Source organism: Hyperolius riggenbachi, chromosome 3 (assembly GCF_040937935.1).
Source record: "Hyperolius riggenbachi isolate aHypRig1 chromosome 3, aHypRig1.pri, whole genome shotgun sequence".
Lineage (NCBI taxonomy): Eukaryota > Metazoa > Chordata > Amphibia > Anura > Hyperoliidae > Hyperolius > Hyperolius riggenbachi.
Window position 1 is genome coordinate 338,862,263 of NC_090648.1, and position 21,444 is coordinate 338,883,706.

The window sequence follows — 21,444 nt, forward strand, 5'->3', positions numbered from 1 at the left end:
TGATCCTGAGCACCCTGTTCATGTTATATTTCACCTACGGTATATCAGCCTCATACTATATAGTGTCTTGTATAGTACTCAAGAATTGCTCATTCAGCTTACTGCTTAAGTAACCAAGAGTGGATTTATTTGACAGGTTATTTCTGGGATTCCTCTGTTTCTATGGGCTCTGACAGCCCCTGAGGCACAGATAACAGTGTGACTTTTTCCCTTAGCTGTATAGCATGCACATTTGGAAATCTTCCTTTTTTTGGCAGTTACGTGCTGAGGAATGTTATTTTCCACAAGCATTGATTTATAGGCTATTGCTGAGTCTTTAACTTCTGGCATTGTAAAGTTTGTTGTTTGTGCCAATACAAGTAGTATCTGAGTTATGAATGATTACTGTAATTGCCTATTATTTTATCAATGGCTTCCTACCCCAAGGGAAATACTTAAAGCCCATGTAAACCTAAATGTAACAAACACCCAGCAGAGGTAGTGCTGCCTAAATCTGGTTTGCTCTGTACTGATCGCCAATTCTAGACTTTATTTTCTGTGAGAAGGGTATGCTACTTCTACCACCTGCTAGGCTGCTGTCACTGTTTCTGCTACAGTTGTGGCGGTCAAACCCCATATCATGTGTATTATGTACACTAGGGGAGTGTTCCCCAACCCTGTCCTCAAGGCCCACCAACATTGGATGTTTTGTGGAAATCCACAAAGGTAGTTGAGTTAGCTCTGCTGAGACACTAATTGCCTCACCTGTGCATGTTTGTGTTTTTTTTGCAAAATGTACTGTTGGTGGGCCTGGAATGTAGGGTTGGGGAACTCTGCACTAGGGGACATATGTATGTATCCCCTATATTTATTCTATGGGATTTGCTCTTCAACTAGCGATGTCTACAGGTTCTTGAAAAACCTTTGAAAACAGAGCCTGCTGTCATGCTGCCCCTACACTTTGGAACTCCTTGCCACACCCAATCGGGACATCTGTATCCTTGGCTTTTCAGTTTAGACTTAAATGCTTCCATCTGTTTGGTCTGGCATTTGTAAACACCTGACTAATTCCTTTGTAACACTGTACATCCTGCAACTATGTATTGATCACAAGACATGTCTATGCTCTTATGGAATCCTATGGGAGAAAAGGGCTATACAAATGTTATTTTAATGTTTTGTATTCCTATACATATATTTCTCCTGAACAACCCATCTTAGACATACGTCACGATCTCCATTTGCACAAAATCACTTAAAGAGAAACTCCGACCAAGAATTTAACTTTATCCCAATCAGTAGCTGATACCCCCTTTTACATGAGAAATCTATTCCTTTTCACAAACAGACCATCAGGGGGCACTGTATGGCTGATATTGTGGTGAAACATCTCCCACAAAGAAATTCTGAGTACGTACTCTTGGCAGTTTCCTGTCTGTGAACCTTGCTGCATTGTGGGAAATAGCTGTTTACAGCTGTTTCCAACTGCCAAAAAAACATGCAGCAGCTACATCACCTGCCAGCAGTAAAAATGACACCATGTAATAAATGTCAGAATGTAAATCAGGGATTTAAAAGATTTTACAGTGGGCAAACACTGACTAAATCATTTATACATATTTATTGTCAAAATGAAGCACTTTTTTTTTATTACATTATTTTCACTGGATTTCCTCTTTAACTAGAAAAACAAAAGTTTGCTTTCCTAAAACCGAAAGAATTTGCGATAATTCAGGTTGGAGTGAGCTTGAGATGTCTCCCAGAGCAACACTGCTGAATATATGCAAATTAACCATTGTACCCTTAGAAGCTAAACACACCTCCAGAACTCCTAGAATGCAATGATGTGTCAGCTTGTTAATTTGTACAGAGCCATAATAATCCAACATGCATACAGACTGTTTCGGATTGTTTGACTAGGAGTCTGTAAGTACAGTAGTGGTTGATCTGAAATTGTTTGGTCCATAGAGCACTCTCTGTGTATACAAATATAGAGGGTTATTCCCTGATGAGCACTGCCATAACTGATTATGGTTTTAAAGGTATATTGGGTTAATGGAAAGAATGATGGAGTTGGGGATTGTGTGTTTTTTTTTTTTTTATTAAAACTACATGCATAGGAATTGCTCCCATCAGTAATCTGTGGTAGATAGGAAGGGTAATGAGGGTTGTGCATCCAGATTTGTGGGATATTTATTCTATCGGAGATAAGACCATCAGAACTAGGTAGCAGTGGCACAGTCTTCAATTAAAGACCAGAATGAGCACCTGGCAGGTTGCATAACCAAAATAGCTATAAAGAGTGGTAAACAATGCAGGGCACCACTGGGCTAGTAAGTATTCATCCTGTAGTTGTACATTTTTTTTTTCTTTAAATTTGTTTCTGGTTCTTTATTGGAGCTTTGATCTTTGTCTATGCAATATTTGTGTGAAACAGAATACTGGCTTGGGGTGAATTGCCATAGTGTGTGGACAGCAGACTTCGTTGAGGGGGAGGAATCTTAATTTCACTGGGGAACATTTATCAAGAGTGTCTGAGACAAAATATTAGTAGGTTTTTAGAAATCCATGCAGAATTGTCTCAGACATCCTAAGAAATTACTAGATAGTGCAGATACCTTCCTAAACTGTTAGGAACAGGAGGAGCTAGGAAGGTCTCGCAGGCAGTTCAGTGTGTGAGGGGAATTGCTGTTGCTGGCTGAGGTAACCAATATATCTGCTTTCAGCAGGCTCTGAGTGAGGGGGAGGAGCCATTTACAAATCATGCCTAGCCTGCTACTGCCGCTCGGGAGACTTTTAGACGGCGATCACGCCGTCTATTTACACTGTGCAGCGCTGCAATCAGCAGCAGCGCTGCACTGGGGACAGCCGTGTGACACGGCTGTGCCCCTGGAGGACAAGAGAGCGATCGGCTCTCATAGGCAGAAGCCTATGACAGCTGATCGCCGTAATTGGCTGGCTGTGGGGAGGTGGGGAGGGAGGGAAGGGTCTTAAAGAAACAGGGATTTTCATTAAAAAAAAACAAAAAAAAAAAAACAATAACATTTATTATAAAAAAAACAAACATGGGGGGGAGTGATCAGACCCCACCAACAGAGAGCTCTATTGGTGGGGAGAAAAGGGGGGGGGAATCACTTGTGTGCAGTGTTGTGCGGCCCTGCAGCTTGGCCTTAAAGCTGCAGTGGCCAATTTTACTAAAAATGGCCTGGTCACTAGGGGGGTTTAGTCCTGCAGTCCTCAAGAAGTTAATGTAGTGCAGCTGTAGAAATCCATGCTAAACTGCTGCTATTATGTAGGATTTGAGAAGTTTCTTACTATCATACAGAACAGTTCCTCTGCTGGTTAGAACAGTTTTAGAAGAAAAAACTGTCAGTAATGCTTTGATATGTGGCTCACTGTGTTTTGTGTTGTGATTTGTGATATGTACAAAACTTGTTTTAGCTACTTTGAACAAGCACAAGTGGTTTAAGGCGTAATAGCTCTCCCTGCATGCACTGTGGGAACAGATGGAAGTTTTGCCTACATTTGAGTTCTTCAAAGTTACAGTTTTCAAATCCTGTCTGTCATTTATCTTACTAAGCACATTTTTATTCAGGTTCACTTAAGATTGAAAAAAAATGTAAAGCTATGTCTAATAGAGATCTCTAAGTGACTTTTCAAAGAGTTTAAAATTATTTAATTTGTAACCTTTTACATAGCTGAGCATGAATAACCAGTCAGTCAGGAACGTAGCATATCTAGATGGTGGAGCTGAAAGGCAGACACAGAGCTGAAGCTCAGCAATAGCATGACTAGAAGATTACAACACATTCTTCTGCCACAACTGTTATCCTCATCGGGAAATGAACATGTTGCCGCCAGACGGTTTACTTGGCAGTGTAATGTCTCGGCTGTGGTTGGAAGAAGAGTAGCTGAAAAGTAATGTGTAGGTAAGAATCCTGACAAAAGCAGGTTCTAACCTGGCTGCAGGGAATCACATTTACAACAGCATAATATTTATGCTTCTGCACAAATGTAGCACTCAGCAAGCTCACTTATGACATACATTCTGTACACGTTAGTCATTCCTTACTTAGCCGATGCTCCCTATGTACACTGCCGTCACAAGTAAAATAATTGGGATTTTTGGGGATTTTTAATGCACATTACTAACTGGATCAGAGCAGAATGTGTATGTTCCGGAAGGTTCATTTGTAAAAGTGGACCTGGCTTTGCCTCCTTTGGCAGTGTGCTAGGATACGAGGTGCAGACCGCAGAAGATTGGTGTACTTGGCTGCTTCTTCTTTAGGTTGTGCAGATGTAATTATTAGCCTAGATATGGTTTTGCAAAAGGTAAATACATATTTCAACAGTCGGTTTTTGTATGATCAAAGCTCAAGTCGATAATGAAGAGATGCTCTTTTTGCTTGACCTACTAAATACAAAAAAGACTGTCAGAATGTGTGTGCTGCGCTTTACTGTTCTGTTAAATTTAGCAGGTCACCTATAAATATTTTCACAGTGAGTAATTGTAAAGCTACCTCTTAATTTCAAAGTAAATTGCGAAACCTGCTGTGCAAATGACAGCGATGAACATTGACATGACGTGATGAAGCAAGTGTGGGGTAGGAATCTTGGGCACTGAGTATTTTTGATTCTTCTTCTCTTATTCTATTCCATCATTTCAAACCCTACTTTATAAAGTAAAACTGTATTGTATTTATTGTAATGATGTCTTTGTCATCTCGAGTTGCACACGTCTTATGCTGGGTACACACGTTGTGATTTCCTGCTCGATCGGAGGGATCAATCCTGGTCGATCGATTATTTCCGACATGTTCGATTGGGTATATATGGGTATGGATGGATGGATAGATAGATAGATATATAGATAGAGTGTGTCCGACTTACGAACGCCCGACTTACGAGCGACCCGCCAATACGAACAGCATAGATTCTGTGTTTCCATGGGAACAAGTCAATTTTTTTTTTATCTTTTTCAAAATTGGACTCGTTTTTGAAAAAATCAATTTTAAAAAATTCAAACAAAAAATGGCTTTTAAACTTTTATAAGCAGGCACAGAGGGCAGAGGTGACAGAGGCGGACACTGGAGGCACAGGGGGGCACCGATGAGGTAGAGGGGACAGAGATGGTGCAATGTTCCAACAGATTGAGGTTAAGAACGAACCAACAGTCCCTATCTCATTCGTTAACCGAGGACTACCTGTATGTGTATATATACAGTATATTATATCTCACAACCTTTTAGCCTATCACATTGTTAGTGGGTGTTTTTGTTGATAGATAATGGCAGTTAGTGCTGCCCGTGTTTTCTCCCCCCCCCCCCCCCCATGTCTGCCAGCAAAAAAAGATGGCTCACAGATCAAACAACATGAATTAGATACATGGCAAATATATATTCCTTGATCTATCTTCTATTTAACTTCTCACTTTGCTTTATTTTTTCTCTTGCTACTATCTTTTGGTAAAGTTCCTCTTTGTTGACCCAGAATGAGTATACAGGGCTAGTGTTGTGACTCTGACATCACCAGATGCATTGTTGTTCCATTTGTCAGTCTGCTGAAGTCATAAGATCATAATGGTAGCCAAGCAACTAGCTATTGACGTGAGTTTTTTTTTTTATATATTAATCAAACATTGCAGAATTGAAAACTTATCGGCTAAAGACCAAGGTTTTGCAAGCTGTGATCCTGCCCTTAGATGGTAACCTTTTCTGTACTACTTCTTCTCCCCATGCGTGCTGAATGATTACTGTGGGAAACCCTTTACTGCGTAAGGCAGTTTCCAGTAGTCCTTCAGGACGACTATCCCACCGGGTATTGTGTTTATGTGATATTAGCATACCTGTCCAGATACTTGGTTTTTGCACGGAGTTACTAACCACCTGGTTAATGTCTATAGAGGAATGCTGTCCTTTCCCAAGTTTGGGGTGGAGCATGTTTCACTGTGTGCCATGAAGGTTTACTGGAAACCGCTTTATCAGGAAACTGTTTTTTTTTTTTTGTTTTTCTTTAAACAATCAAGTTTTATTGAGGCAGTTGAAGCAAAATCATTTACACGACAGTAAACTTCCAGAAAAAGTATGCAATCATACACGTTTTAAGATCATCAGTAACAGGAAGAATACAGCTGTGTAACATAAAAGAGAAACGTAACTAAGGATTGAACTTCATCCCAGTCAGTAGCTGATACCCCCTTTTACCATGAGAAATCGTTTCCTTTTCTCATACAGATCATGAGGGGGCTCTGTATGGCTGATATTGTGGTGAAACCCCTCCCACAGTGTGATGTCAGCACCAGGGTGCTGACATCACACTGTGGGAGCGTTGTTGCATTGTGGGAAATAACAGCTGTTTCCAACTGCCAAAAAAGCATTATATCTTTCCACAGACATGACCTGCCAGCAGTAAAAATGTCACCATTTGATAAATGTCGGAATGTAAGTTAGGGAGAAGAAAGATTTTACAATTGGAAAATATTGACTAAATAATTATTGTAAAAATTAAGCACTTTTTTTTTCATTATGTTATTTTCACTGCAGTTCCTTTTTTAAGCAATTGCATTCTGACAACTCCTGGTTTTGTGGGGAAAGGAGGGAAGAAATAGTGGGAGGGAGATAGGCATTGACTGGTGTTAAAGAGGGGTAGGAGACTTGTGCAGTTTATTAACATATAACATCAAACCATCTATTCACTGTAGAGTGTATGGTTTCGGGTAGATTCATTTTAATAAAGGAGGGAGGTGGGGATGAACCCACATCTATTGTTGAACTCTGAAAAAAACCAAAAGTAATTTACAGACAATAACCTTGTTTTCAGGTGTGGAGAGGAATATAGGTTTAAGAGCATAACTGAATTTGAGTCTTCTTAGGCTAGTAGTGAGTTGTTGAGATCTGACTTATTCACTAATGATTTACTGTATATAAAGGCCTTCCATAGGGAGGGTGTTCATTGTCTACTGAGAGGTTAGGTTAAGTATCAGGGGAGTATTGCAGTAAGCTCACCTGATTTTCTACCCAGATGAACCTTGATATAATTCAACCTAAATCGCCCACCTTGTGGAGAAGTAGTCCTGTTTATTTTGAGCAGATAAATTTAAGCACATCCATCCTCATGTAAATATTAACTTCTTTTGCTGGATCTAGTATCACAGGTACATTTGAGTATTTCCAAGCTCTGGCAATGAGAAGTCTAGCGGCTATGAGGATCTAAAGACTGACTTCTTAGACTTCCAGTTGAGCCTGGAAGTATAGAGAGAAGCAGTCTGGTGGGCACTGTGGTGGAGATTTGTAAAGACTATCGTGTATATCAAAAATCATATGCCTTAAAGGTTTGATCGAAAGGCACGACCACCATATATGAATGAAAGTACCCTGAGTCCCACCACATCTCCAGCATGAGTTAGGTTCATCTGGGTTGGATTTTTGGATTTTCATATGGTCCCTGTACCACCTGGTAAACAATTTATAGTTCCTCTCTTGAGATGACACCGAGGGGAACATTTTGTGGGATAATACGAAGGACTTGTTCCACTCCTCATCCGAATTGTTATCCCAAGATCTGTGTTCCATTTTTTAAGGAGTTTAGCTAGGCAGGAGCCACTCATTGAAATAACCAGAATGGAGTATATTATGGAGAGGGAGTAGAGCAGTCCAGAATCTAACATACATAACTGCTCGAAACTAGTCATTTCCTTGTGTATGTATCTTTTAGGTTCTACGGAATGATGGAACCCCTTGAATTGTAGGAGAGTTAACCAGTTGGGAGTATCCCAGAAGCTGCGGGATGGGGCTAAGGTGGTTGTTTCTTAAGAAGTGTTTGATCTGGGGCAATTTCTCCCTGGGCCAACCTAAAAATTGGCTTATTCCCACTACAATTTGTAGAGTCAGATTATCCAAAATGGATGTACAAGAGCTAGGTATAAAAGGAGATTTTAAGTATTTTAATGTACTTATGCCAGCATTTAAGTTTTCTGCATGTCCAATAGAGTTCCTTTGTGATTTTGGCTTCACAGCAGAGCTCTGATATTGTGAGAATTTGGTGGGGTCTTGATATGGACCCATTGTTTCTGATCTCTAAGAAGAAAGCAGTCTCATTCAGGACCGCTGCTGAATGGTATCGTTCTTGGTTTGGAAGCCCCAGGCCACCTTCATCCTTACCTCTAGTGAGAAGTCTGAAACTTGTTCTTGGTTTCTTCCCTCCCCATAAAAAGCGTGTGAATTACATTTTTAAATATGTGAATGTGTTGGGGTCGTGTTATTGGGATTGCCTGAAAAACGTGCAGGAGACGTGGTTGGTACATCCCAACCAAGAGATTTTAAGACTAGTGTATTTAGTCAAGTCTGCGACTATCTTATTGATATGGGGCTAGTTTACCTCTCACAACCTACCAAGATCAGTAGGGGTATTTATTCCTAGATACAGTGGTTTGCAAAAGAATTCGGCCCCTTAAAGTTTTCCACATTTTGTCATATTACTGCAACAAACATGAATCAATTTTATTGGAATTCCACGTGAAAGACCAATACAAAGTGGTGTACACGTGAGAAGTGGAATGAAAATCATACATGTCGCCAAACATTAAAAAAATCCCCAAAAAACTGCAAAGTGGGGTGTGCGTAATTATTCAGCTCCCTGAGTAAATTCTTTGTAGAACCACCTTTTGCTGCAATTACAGCTGTCAGTATTTTAGGTTATGTCTCTTCTAGCTTTGCACATTTAAAGACTGAAATCCTTGCCCATTCTTCTTTGCAAAACAGCTCCAGCTCAGTCAGATTAGATGGACAGCGTTTGTGAACAGTAGTTTTCAGATCTTGCCACAGATTCTCGATTGGGTTTAGATCTGTACTTTGATTGGGCCATTCTAACACATGGATATGTTTTGTTTTAAACCATTCCATTGTTGCCCTGGCTTTATATTTAGGGTGGTTGTCCTGCTGGAAGGTGAACCTCCGCCCCAGTCTCAAGTCTTTTGCAGACTCCAAGAGGTTTTCTTCCAAGATTGCCCTGTATTTTGCTCCATCCATCTTCCCATCAGCTCTGACCAGCTTCCCTGCTGAAGAGAAGCACCCCTAGAGCATGATGCTGCCACCACCATATTTGACAGTGGGGATGGTGTGTTCAGAGTGATGTGCAGTGTTAGTTTTCCACCACACACAGCGTTTTGCATTTTGGCCAAAAAGTTCCATTTTGGTCTCATCTGACCAGAGCACCTTCTTCCACATGTTTGCTGTGTCCCCCACATGGCTTGTGGCAAACTGCAAACGGGACTTCTTATGCTTTTCTGTTAACAATGGCTTTCTTCTTGCCACTCTTCCATAAAGGTCAACTTTGTGAAGTGCACAACTAATAGTTGTCCTATGTACAGATTCCCCCATCTGAGCTGTAGATCTCTGCAGCTCGTCCAGAGTCACCATGGGCCTCTTGACTGCCTTTATGATCAGCGCTCTCCTTGTTCGGCCTTTGAGTTTAGGTGGACAGCCTTGTCTTGGTAGGTTTACAGTTGTGCCATACGCCTTCCATTTCTGAATGATCGCTTGAACAGTGCTCCGTGGGATGTTCAAGACTTTGGAAATATTTTTGTAGCCTCAGCCTGCTTTACATTTCTCAATAACTTTATCCCTGATCTGTCTGGCGTGTTCTTTGTACTTCATGGTGTAGTTGCTCCCAATATTCTCTTAGACAACCTCTGAGGCCGTCACAGAGCAGCTGTATTTTTACTGACATTAGATTACACACAGGTGGACTCTATTTAATCAGGGGGCTGAATAATTACGCACACCCCACTTTGCAGTTATTTATTTGTAAAAAAAATTTGGAATCCTGTATGATTTTCGTTCCACTTCTCACGTGTACACCACTTTGTATTGGTCTTTCACATGGAATTCCAATACAATTGATTCATGTTTGTGGCAGTAATGTGACAAAATGTGGAAAAACTTCAAGGGTGCCGAATACTTTTGCAAACCACTGTATTTGACCATGTCTGGCTGCCATTTGAAGGGAAACCAGCCTTTGAGCCTGTTAACAACCCGGGTAGGAAGAGAGACATTGGCCTCAATTCACTAAGCTTATCAAACACTTTATCAAAACGTTTGATAATTTACCTTATGGGTAAAATCTAATTTTGAACTCACTAAGGTGTTATAGATTTATTGAATGTTTTATCGATAAAATGCTCCAATGCATCTATAACACCTTAGTGAACTCAGAATTAGATTTTACCAATGAGGTAAGTTATCAGACATTCGATAAAGTGTTTGATAAAGCTTAGTAATTTGAGGCCATTAAGTGCTCCTGTCTTGGAAATATTCATTTTAAAATTACTTAGGTTTACAAACCTTTTGGTGTATGTTGCCCACCTAGGATACCTTACACATAAATAGTGACACTAATTAAGAGTAGCTTTTCAAGGTATAAAAAGTATTTGTTTTCCAACAACTCTCCTATTTTTTGGCATGATACATAAACTCAGTAACATATCTTAACCTATAAATTTATAATGATCACTGCCTGTGTGTGGATGAACAATGGTTAACGATCTGCGTCTTTATGGTTTTTTGGGATCCGGGTTCTGTTGATAGTCTCTGAGAGTCCAAAACTGCTGGAATATAATATCCATGGAAAGAGACTGGTGAAGGGACTTGTATGCAGCACATATATCTGTAATTTATCAAGGCAGTTAGAGACTCGATCCTTGCCATGTAGTAGAAACAAAGACATTGATATATGGGTATATGAAAACCTCTAAAGTTCAGACAAACCGATTGGTAAAGTATGCTGGCTGTAGGAGTAGGGACTTACAGAGTATTTTGTTTTATTGTTGGGTTGATAGAGGTAGTTATAACTGTTAGCAGCCTTGGATGCATGAGAATGAAAGATCTCTTGCTATGCAGCTCATTATTATTATTATTATTGATTTATAAAGCGCCAATATCCATGGTGCTGTACAAAGTAAGAAATAAACATGGGGTACATAATAATACAGACAATGGTGTACACCAATATACAAGATACATAATTGGTGACAAAATACAAAAAATGATACAAAATACAGAATTGGTAATGACAGTGATAAAAGTAACATGATACATAAAATGTATAGTGATTTCCAAGACACAAAAGGGAGAGAGAGCCCTGCCCTTGCGAGCTTACAATCTAAAGGGAATGGGGAACAAACAAGAGGAGTGGTAGTATACAACAAATATATAGAGGCATCGTGTTTTTGGATACCTAGTAGGAGTGCAATTTGGTTTTAGGACAAAGTAGCGCATATGCTTGTCGGAACAAATTCGTTTTTTAGAGTGTTTAAAGGTAACAAAGGTTGGCGAGTGACGGATGTGTTGTGGGAGGGCATTCCAGAGGAGGGGTGAAGCACGTGCAAAATCTTGTGAATGTGAGGAGGTAATTCTAGAGGAGGACAACAGAAGATCACGTGCAGATTTGAGATTGCGATTGGGTTTCTATCTGGAAATTAGTGAGAATATGTACCGGGGAGAGAGAATGTGGTGAGCTTTGTAGGTTTGGTTAGGAGTTTGAACTGGATCCTCTGGTTAATTGGCAGCCAGTGAAGAGCTTGACAGAGAGGGGCAGCAGAGGAAGATCGAGAAGAAAGATTGAGACGAGCAGCTGCGTTGGAGCGGGGCCGGTCTGTTAGAAGGTAGTCCACAAAGTAGTATGTTGCACTAGTCCAAACGAGATATTATAAGAGCATATATTAACATTCTAGTTGTTTCTTGAGTGAGAAAAGATCGGATGCGAGATATGTTTTTGAGTTGGAGATGGCAGGAGCTGATTTATGGAGTGAACATGAGGAATAAAAGAGAGAGATGAGTTGAATATTACCCCCAAGCACTGTGCTTTGGGAACTGAAGTTATGGGAGTGTTATTAACATTTATTGTTACTTCAGGCAGAGAGGTGGACAGACAGTGGAAAAATGATTAATTCTGTTTTACTCATCTTAAAGGAGTTGTCAGGGAAAATGGACAAAATGAGGTTTACTCACATGGGGCTTTCTCCAGCCCCTTGCAGCCAGCTGTCCCACGCCGACCGCTCCACTCTCAGCCACTGTCCCGGGCAAACCGCTGCTTGCGATCATTGCCACATGGTCTGCGGCGCACTGTGCAGGTGCAGTAGTTCTGTGCCTGCACAGTGCGCCGCGGACCACGTGGCGATGATCAACATCGGCAGTTTGCATAGGGGCCTCTGCACCATGCAGGGAGCCCGGGACAGTGGCGGAGAGCGGAGCAGTCGGCGTTGGATAGTCGGCTGCAAGGGGCTGGAGAAAGCCCCAGGTGAGTAAACCTCATTTTGTCCATTTTCCCTGATGATTCCTTTAAGTTTTAAGAAGCGAGAGGAGATGAAAGAGGATATAGCAGACAAGCAGTCAGGAACACATTTGAGGAGGGAGTTAACGTCTGGGGCCAAGAGGTACAGTTGTGTATCGTTTGCATACAGGTGGTATTGAAACCCGAATGAGTTGATTAAGACACCAAGACCATGCATGTAGATGGAAAAGAGGAGGGGTCCAAGGACAGAGCCTCGAGGAACCCCGACAGACAAAGCATGAGGAAAAGAGATCTGATCTGAGTAGGAGACTGCGAAGGACCTTCCAGAGAGGTAGGAAGATAGCCATGTGAGAGCGAGGCCCTTTATTCCTACATTTGAAAGTATTTGTAGGAATAAGGTGTGGTCGACAGTATCAAATGCTGATGACAGGTCAAGAAGGATGAGTATGGAAAATTGACCTTTGGATTTAGCTGTAAAAAGATCATTGGTCCAACACACTGTCGGGCATACCGCTCTGTGGCCACAGGAGTCCCCATAATAAAATTATTGTCCCAAATGAGTTTACTAGGCTAGCTATAGTACAAGTGTCAGGCACCCGTCGCTCCCCTGTGATTTTCCCCCGTTAATACATTACCCCCCCCCCCCCTGGACCCAGCGATCGCGCAACCTCCCTCCACAGCTCCGGTCACTCTATGGGGAGGATCGGGTTTGCGCATGACGTCGGCGACGTCATGACGTCACGTGCGATCCTCCCCACAGTGAAGACTGGAGCTGTCCAGGGAGGCCACGCCGATCGCTGGATCCAGGCTGGTTAATGTATAAACGGGAGAGCGGCAGCGATCGGGGAGTACCCAACACCTTTACTAGCTAGCCTACTGCTAGCTAAATGGTTTACACTCATTTGGGACAATAATTTTATTAATCTGGCAAAAAGTAACAAGGCCTCCTGAGCGGCGTAACGCTCAGGTTAAATAGCGATGTTAGTGCAGGCATGAGAGATGAGGATAGCTGCGGAATGAAATGGGAGGGAATAGGATCCAAAGAATAGATGAGCTTTGGATATTATAGAGGAAAGGGAATGTTCAGAGAGTGAAGAGATGGCAGTTAGAGAGCAGTCAATGAGAGGTGTGGAGGTGGGATTTGAGGGCTGTATGGAGAATTCACTTCGGATTTTGTCAATTTTATCAGTGAAGTATGTTGCAAATTCTTCAGCTGAAAAGCAAGATGGAGGAGGAGGAGGAGGGGGATGGAGAACAGAGTTGAAGGTGCTGAACAAGTGTTTTGGATTGTGGAAATGGGCAAATATTAGAGAAGAAAAATAGGACTGTTCTGCCACAGAGAGTGCGTTTCTGAAGTTTTTCAAGGCTATTTTATGAGATGAAGTCTCATACTATTTTATGAGATGAAGTCTCATATACTTGTGTTACTTTTCCTCCAACGCCGTTTTTTTTAACTGTTTAGTGGCTTTGGTCATCCAGGGTTGGCGACTGCCATGGTGAGGGTGGACATTGGCGAGAGGGGCGAAGTCATCCATGACTTTTGTGACATGTTCAAACAAGGCCAGACTATCATAGCTCAAAAGCAAACCTTGTGGCACAGGTGAGACCTATGATATGATCTCTTATTCTCTTAAGTATAAAAGTTTTTCACCCTGTGCTCAAAACATAAATAAAACCCTCTGGTACATGAACTAACTCAGAGAAGCCAACAAGCTGGAATCTTGCAGCTTTGTGTGAGCCCTTGAAGATAAACAGAACAAACCCGGGCTTATGGATTCCGCCTGTGACTGCCATTTTCTGCCACACTCTACACCATATGTAGGTCGGTTGGGATCTGGCATTCCCAGAGGATTTCAAGAGTAGGTTTTAGGGCCCTTAGCATATGTAGTGTGAGCCTCGAGAGGCTCACTGATATTTAGCGCTATGGAAGTAAACTGGACATTTCTTCCTAGACGCTGATATGATGACTTCCTTTATCCGATAATAATGGATGTGGCAGATAACGTCACGTGGTTTCTCCGGATCTGTACTTACAGGAGCTAGGGTGTGGTGTGCTCTGTTGATTTCAATGTATGTATCCGTGGGGCTACTGAGAATGATGTTAAAGATATCAGTAGAGTTGAGGTATAGATAAGATCCTCAGCCTTGGTGGATTCTGGTTTACCCCTTTATAGGTGCCAATTTTCTCGATCGTCTAATTTTAAATATGAGTTTTGGATCTGGTTTGTGTGCTCTATCAGGGTTTGGTGCTTTTTCTTGTTGGGTGTTTTTAACTTTCTCTATCCCCTTTTCTGCATCCTCGACCTTGTGGCCGACATGTTTAATTTCTGCCATCAGGTCTTCTAGCTCCCTTCTATAGGTTGCTTCGATATGGCTCACATACCTCTCCAGATCCTCCTTGGTAAGCAAACTGATGTAGTCATGGAGGTCCATTTCTAGTTAGGAGTCCACACCTTTGGAATGGGCTGGAGAGGATTGTGCTGAAGAAGCCGAGGGCTGCTTTGTTGTGTCCTTGACGAGATTTTATCTCTTCTTCATCACTGATTGTTCCAGCACCATCTTCAGAATCAGAATCAGAATTTATTTCGCCAAGTACAATGTGAGTTGTACCCGGAATTGGTTTTGGCACAACAGGGTCGGTGGTGTTACATACAGTAGTAGATACATTCAGCATATACAGGCATATACAGTGGATACATACAGGCATATACAGTAGATACATACAGTAGGAACAGTAAAAACACAGGCATAGAAGTAAAGCATAAAGAGACGCATACGTAAAAGAAGAACCCCGGGGAAAGGACCAGGGGGTAATCCGCTACCGTCCAAGGCACTCAAAACGCTTTGCAGCGATACTTTGAATCAGATGCCCCCCAGTCTAACCCACGGAGAGAGACAGAGAGAGGAGAGGAAAGAGAAAGAGAGAAAGTGAAAAAGACAGTGAAAAGGACAGTGATAGAGAGAGAGAGTCCCCCTAGGATTGCGGCGCAATCTGGTCGGTTGGTGTCCGTTTTTGTCCCTCTGGCTGGCTTTGTCCGCTGCAGAGCTGCTTGGTACCCAAAGTGGCTGAGGTCGATGCATGGCTTCTCCGATGCAGTTTCCATAACTTCCATGCACGGCTGGGTTAGACCTATGGCTAGGGCTAGTCCTGTGCTGGGTCTGTAGCTCGGTGGAGTGCTGCTTGGTGGAGTGCATTGGCCTAGCCCAGGGGAAGATCGAAGCTCCAGGCAGAAGACTCCAGGCAGACCCATCAGTGTCGGCACCCAATTTTGTCAGGGCTTTCAGGAATTTCTCTGTTTGAGCATTGAAAGTCTAGTTTTTCTTTGCCAGGGACTGCCTTCTTATTCCATCCATGAGTCATGTAAGACAGCTTTTATAGTGGCTTATAAGGGTCCAAAGGCCTCCTGCTCTGGCAACTCACTTAAAATGCGTCCTGCCACGCCATGAGCAAGCCACGCCCCACCTATGTTTTTTAATTGTGTTTCACTTTAAAACAATCCACCGTATAATTACTGGCTGATTCCTTACACAGAAAGAGGAATCTGGATACACTTTGTGGGAACTGGGGTTACTTTAGTTTAGGCCTAAGTGATGATTACTAAATTACAATAATTGGATTGTTTCATGGTCACGGGAATATGCTTTTATAGTAATGGCTTAAACGCCGTAGTTCTGGAGAATTAGGATTTGAATGGGATTTGTGGAATAATCTGGTCTAGTTTAATTACAGAGATGTACCTCTTGTAAAGCTTGATTGGATTGCTGTTCCCAGATCTGAGCAAGTTATATTAAATCAATTAAGAAGAGTTAATACATGAAACAAAGAAATAATGTGTGACTATTGCCCCAGCAGCCAGTCATGCTTTATTTTTCTAATGCAGTTAGTGTAAAACCTTATTAACATGCTAAATTGTTTAAGGCCGTGGTGGCTGGTTGTAGCCGCCTTAGCTGAAAATCAAGCATGTGAACAGGTGTCTCCGTGGGCGTCCGCAGAAAATTTTCCGGGGGGGAGGTATGCAGCAATGGGCCTGGCCATGGACCAGGATGTTAGCGTGGTCATGGGTGGAGCCAAATTTACATGAACTTAGCAATGGTAGGACATTAGACTAGGACTATAGTAAGAATTAGATTGCGAGCGCCTCCTAAACACAGGTGCCCCCCAGTTAAGGTAATGAAATAGACCCCCAGTTCAGATAGTGAGAGGGACCCCCATTTCAGGTGGTGAGACCCCCATTTCAGGTAGTGAGAGACCCCCATTTCAGGTAGTGATAGACCCCCATTTCAGGTAGTGACAGGGACCCCCAGTTCAGGTAGTGACGGGGACCTTCAGCTCAGGTAGTGACGGGGACCTTTAGCTCAGGTAGTGACGGGGACCTTCAGCTCAGGTAGTGACGGGGACCTTCAGCTCAGGTAGTGACGGGGACCCTCAGCTCAGGTAGTGACGGGGACCCTCAGCTCAGGTAGTGACGGGGACCCTCAGCTCAGGTAGTGACGGGGACCCTCAGCTCAGGTAGTGACGGGGACCCTCAGCTCAGGTAGTGACGGGGACCCTCAGCTCAGGTAGTGACGGGGACCCTCAGCTCAGGTAGTGACGGGGACCCTCAGCTCAGGTAGTGACGGGGACCCTCAGCTCAGGTAGTGACGGGGACCCTCAGCTCAGGTAGTGACGGGGACCCTCAGCTCAGGTAGTGACGGGGACCCTCAGCTCAGGTAGTGACGGGGACCCTCAGCTCAGGTAGTGACGGGGACCCTCAGTTCAGGTAGTGACGGGGACCCTCAGTTCAGGTAGTGACGGGGACCCTCAGTTCAGGTAGTGACGGGGACCCTCAGTTCAGGTAGTGACGGGGACCCTCAGTTCAGGTAGTGACGGGGACCCTCAGTTCAGGTAGTGACGGGGACCCTCAGTTCAGGTAGTGACGGGGACCCTCAGTTCAGGTAGTGACGGGGACCCTCAGTTCAGGTAGTGACGGGGACCCTCAGTTCAGGTAGTGACGGGGACCCTCAGTTCAGGTAGTGACGGGGACCCTCAGTTCAGGTAGTGACGGGGACCCTCAGTTCAGGTAGTGACGGGGACCCTCAGTTCAGGTAGTGACGGGGACCCTCAGTTCAGGTAGTGACGGGGACCCTCAGTTCAGGTAGTGACGGGGACCCTCAGTTCAGGTAGTGACGGGGACCCCCAGTTCAGGTAGTGACGGGGACCCCCAGTTCAGGTAGTGACGGGGACCCCCAGTTCAGGTAGTGACGGGGACCCTCAGTTCAGGTAGTGACGGGGACCCTCAGTTCAGGTAGTGACGGGGACCCCCAGTTCAGGTAGTGACGGGGGCCCCCAGTTGAGGTAGTGACGGGGACCCCCAGTTGAGGTAGTGACGGGGGCCCCCAGTTGAGGTAGTGACGGGGGCCCCCAGTTGAGGTAGTGACGGGGGCCCCCAGTTGAGGTAGTGACGGGGGCCCCCAGTTGAGGTAGTGACGGGGGCCCCCAGTTGAGGTAGTGACGGGGGCCCCCAGTTGAGGTAGTGACGGGGGCCCCCAGTTGAGGTAGTGACGGGGGCCCCCAGTTGAGGTAGTGACGGGGGCCCCCAGTTGAGGTAGTGACGGGGGCCCCCAGTTGAGGTAGTGACGGGGGCCCCCAGTTGAGGTAGTGACGGGGGCCCCCAGTTGAGGTAGTGACGGGGGACCCCAGTTGAGGTAGTGACGGGGGACCCCAGTTGAGGTAGTGACGGGGGACCCCAGTTGAGGTAGTGACGGGGGACCCCAGTTGAGGTAGTGACGGGGGCCCCCAGTTGAGGTAGTGACGGGGGACATAGTTGAGGTAGTGACGGGGGACCCCAGTTGAGGTAGTGACGGGGGACCCCAGTTGAGGTAGTGACGGGGGACCCCAGTTGAGGTAGTGACGGGGGACCCCAGTTGAGGTAGTGACGGGGGACCCCAGTTGAGGTAGTGACGGGGGACCCCAGTTGAGGTAGTGACGGGGGCCCCCAGTTGAGGTAGTGACGGGGGACATAGTTGAGGTAGTGACGGGGGACCCCAGTTGAGGTAGTGACGGGGGACCCCAGTTGAGGTAGTGACGGGGGACCCCAGTTGAGGTAGTGACGGGGGACCCCAGTTGAGGTAGTGACGGGGGACCCCCAGTTGAGGTAGTGACTGGGACCCCCAGTTGAGGTAGTGACGGGGGCCCCCAGTTGAGGTAGTGACGGGGGCCCCCAGTTGAGGTAGTGACGGGGGCCCCCAGTTGAGGTAGTGACGGGGACCCCCAGTTGAGGTAGTGACGGGGGCCCCCAGTTGAGGTAGTGACGGGGGCCCCCAGTTGAGGTAGTGACGGGGGCCCCCAGTTGAGGTAGTGACGGGGGCCCCCAGTTGAGGTAGTGACGGGGGCCCCCAGTTGAGGTAGTGACGGGGGCCCCCAGTTGAGGTAGTGACGGGGGCCCCCAGTTGAGGTAGTGACGGGGGCCCCCAGTTGAGGTAGTGACGGGGGCCCCCAGTTGAGGTAGTGACGGGGGACATAGTTGAGGTAGTGACGGGGGACCCCAGTTGAGGTAGTGACGGGGGACCCCAGTTGAGGTAGTGACGGGGGACCCCAGTTGAGGTAGTGACGGGGGACCCCAGTTGAGGTAGTGACGGGGGACCCCAGTTGAGGTAGTGACGGGGGCCCCCAGTTGAGGTAGTGACGGGGGCCCCCAGTTGAGGTAGTGACGGGGGCCCCCAGTTGAGGTAGTGACGGGGGACATAGTTGAGGTAGTGACGGGGGACCCCAGTTGAGGTAGTGACGGGGGACCCCAGTTGAGGTAGTGACGGGGGACCCCAGTTGAGGTAGTGACGGGGGACCCCAGTTGAGGTAGTGACGGGGGACCCCAGTTGAGGTAGTGACAGGGGACCCCAGTTGAGGTAGTGACGGGGGACCCCAGTTGAGGTAGTGACGGGGGACCCCAGTTGAGGTAGTGACGGGGGCCCCCAGTTGAGGTAGTGACGGGGGCCCCCAGTTGAGGTAGTGACGGGGGCCCCCAGTTGAGGTAGTGACGGGGGACATAGTTGAGGTAGTGACGGGGGACCCCAGTTGAGGTAGTGACGGGGGACCCCCAGTTCAGGTAGTGACGGGGGACCCCCAGTTGAGGTAGTGACTGGGACCCCCAGTTGAGGTAGTGACGGGGGCCCCCAGTTGAGGTAGTGACGGGGGCCCCCAGTTGAGGTAGTGACGGGGGCCCCCAGTTGAGGTAGTGACGGGGGCCCCCAGTTGAGGTAGTGACGGGGGCCCCCAGTTGAGGTAGTGACGGGGGCCCCCAGTTGAGGTAGTGACGGGGGCCCCCAGTTGAGGTAGTGACGGGGGACCCCAGTTGAGGTAGTGACGGGGGACCCCAGTTGAGGTAGTGACGGGGGACCCCAGTTGAGGTAGTGACGGGGGACCCCAGTTGAGGTAGTGACGGGGGACCCCAGTTGAGGTAGTGACGGGGGACCCCAGTTGAGGTAGTGACGGGGGACCCCCAGTTGAGGTAGTGACGGGGACCCCCAGTTGAGGTAGTGACGGGGGCCCCCAGTTGAGGTAGTGACGGGGGCCCCCAGTTGAGGTAGTGACGGGGGCCCCCAGTTGAGGTAGTGACGGGGACCCCCAGTTGAGGTAGTGACGGGGGCCCCCAGTTGAGGTAGTGACGGGGGCCCCCAGTTGAGGTAGTGACGGGGGCCCCCAGTTGAGGTAGTGACGGGGGCCCCCAGTTGAGGTAGTGACGGGGGCCCCCAGTTGAGGTAGTGACGGGGGCCCCCAGTTGAGGTAGTGACGGGGGCCCCCAGTTGAGGTAGTGACGGGGGACATAGTTGAGGTAGTGACGGGGGACCCCAGTTGAGGTAGTGACGGGGGACCCCAGTTGAGGTAGTGACGGGGGACCCCAGTTGAGGTAGTGACGGGGGACCCCAGTTGAGGTAGTGACGGGGGACCCCAGTTGAGGTAGTGACGGGGGACCCCAGTTGAGGTAGTGACGGGGGACCCCAGTTGAGGTAGTGACGGGGGCCCCCAGTTGAGGTAGTGACGGGGGCCCCCAGTTGAGGTAGTGACGGGGGACCCCAGTTGAGGTAGTGACGGGGGACCCCAGTTGAGGTAGTGACGGGGGACCCCAGTTGAGGTAGTGACGGGGGACCCCAGTTGAGGTAGTGACGGGGGACCCCAGTTGAGGTAGTGACGGGGGACCCCAGTTGAGGTAGTGACGGGGGACCCCAGTTGAGGTAGTGACGGGGGACCCCAGTTGAGGTAGTGACGGGGACCCCAGTTGAGGTAGTGACGGGGACCCCAGTTGAGGTAGTGACGGGGGCCCCCAGTTGAGGTAGTGACGGGGGCCCCCAGTTGAGGTAGTGACGGGGGCCCCCAGTTGAGGTAGTGACGGGGGACATAGTTGAGGTAGTGACGGGGGACCCCAGTTGAGGTAGTGACGGGGGACCCCAGTTGAGGTAGTGACGGGGGACCCCAGTTGAGGTAGTGACGGGGGACCCCAGTTGAGGTAGTGACGGGGGACCCCCAGTTGAGGTAGTGACGGGGGACCCCCAGTTGAGGTAGTGACTGGGGCCCCCAGTTGAGGTAGTGACGGGGGCCCCCAGTTGAGGTAGTGACGGGGGCCCCCAGTTGAGGTAGTGACGGGGGCCCCCAGTTGAGGTAGTGACGGGGACCCCCAGTTGAGGTAGTGACGGGGGCCCCCAGTTGAGGTAGTGACGGGGGCCCCCAGTTGAGGTAGTGACGGGGGCCCCCAGTTGAGGTAGTGACGGGGGCCCCCAGTTGAGGTAGTGACGGGGGCCCCCAGTTGAGGTAGTGACGGGGACCCCCAGTTGAGGTAGTGACGGGGACCCCCAGTTGAGGTAGTGACGGGGGACCCCCAGTTGAGGTAGTGACGGGGGACCCCCAGTTGAGGTAGTGACGGGGGACCCCCAGTTGAGGTAGTGACGGGGGACCCCCAGTTGAGGTAGTGACGGGGGACCCCCAGTTGAGGTAGTGACGGGGGACCCCCAGTTGAGGTAGTGACGGGGGACCCCCAGTTCAGGTAGTGACGGGGGACCCCCAGTTGAGGTAGTGACTGGGACCCCCAGTTGAGGTAGTGACGGGGGCCCCCAGTTGAGGTAGTGACGGGGACCCCCAGTTGAGGTAGTGACGGGGACCCCCAGTTGAGGTAGTGACGGGGGACCCCCAGTTGAGGTAGTGACGGG

General features: G+C 47.1%; 1 protein-coding gene across 2 annotated transcripts in view; it reads left to right on the forward strand.

Moving 5' to 3' along the window:
* The window catches only part of SLC41A2 (solute carrier family 41 member 2), a 184,229-nt gene that overhangs the window by 16,858 nt on the left and 145,927 nt on the right, over positions 1-21,444 (forward strand). Inside the window, exon 1 of one of the 2 annotated variants that reach the window (XM_068276913.1) lies at positions 3,722-3,908. The exons of the other annotated variant lie outside the window; for it this stretch is intronic. The gene's annotated coding sequence lies outside the window, so the exon portion shown is untranslated. Of the gene's footprint in view, positions 1-3,721; positions 3,909-21,444 lie in introns of those variants that run through there. 2 annotated transcript variants of the gene reach the window in all.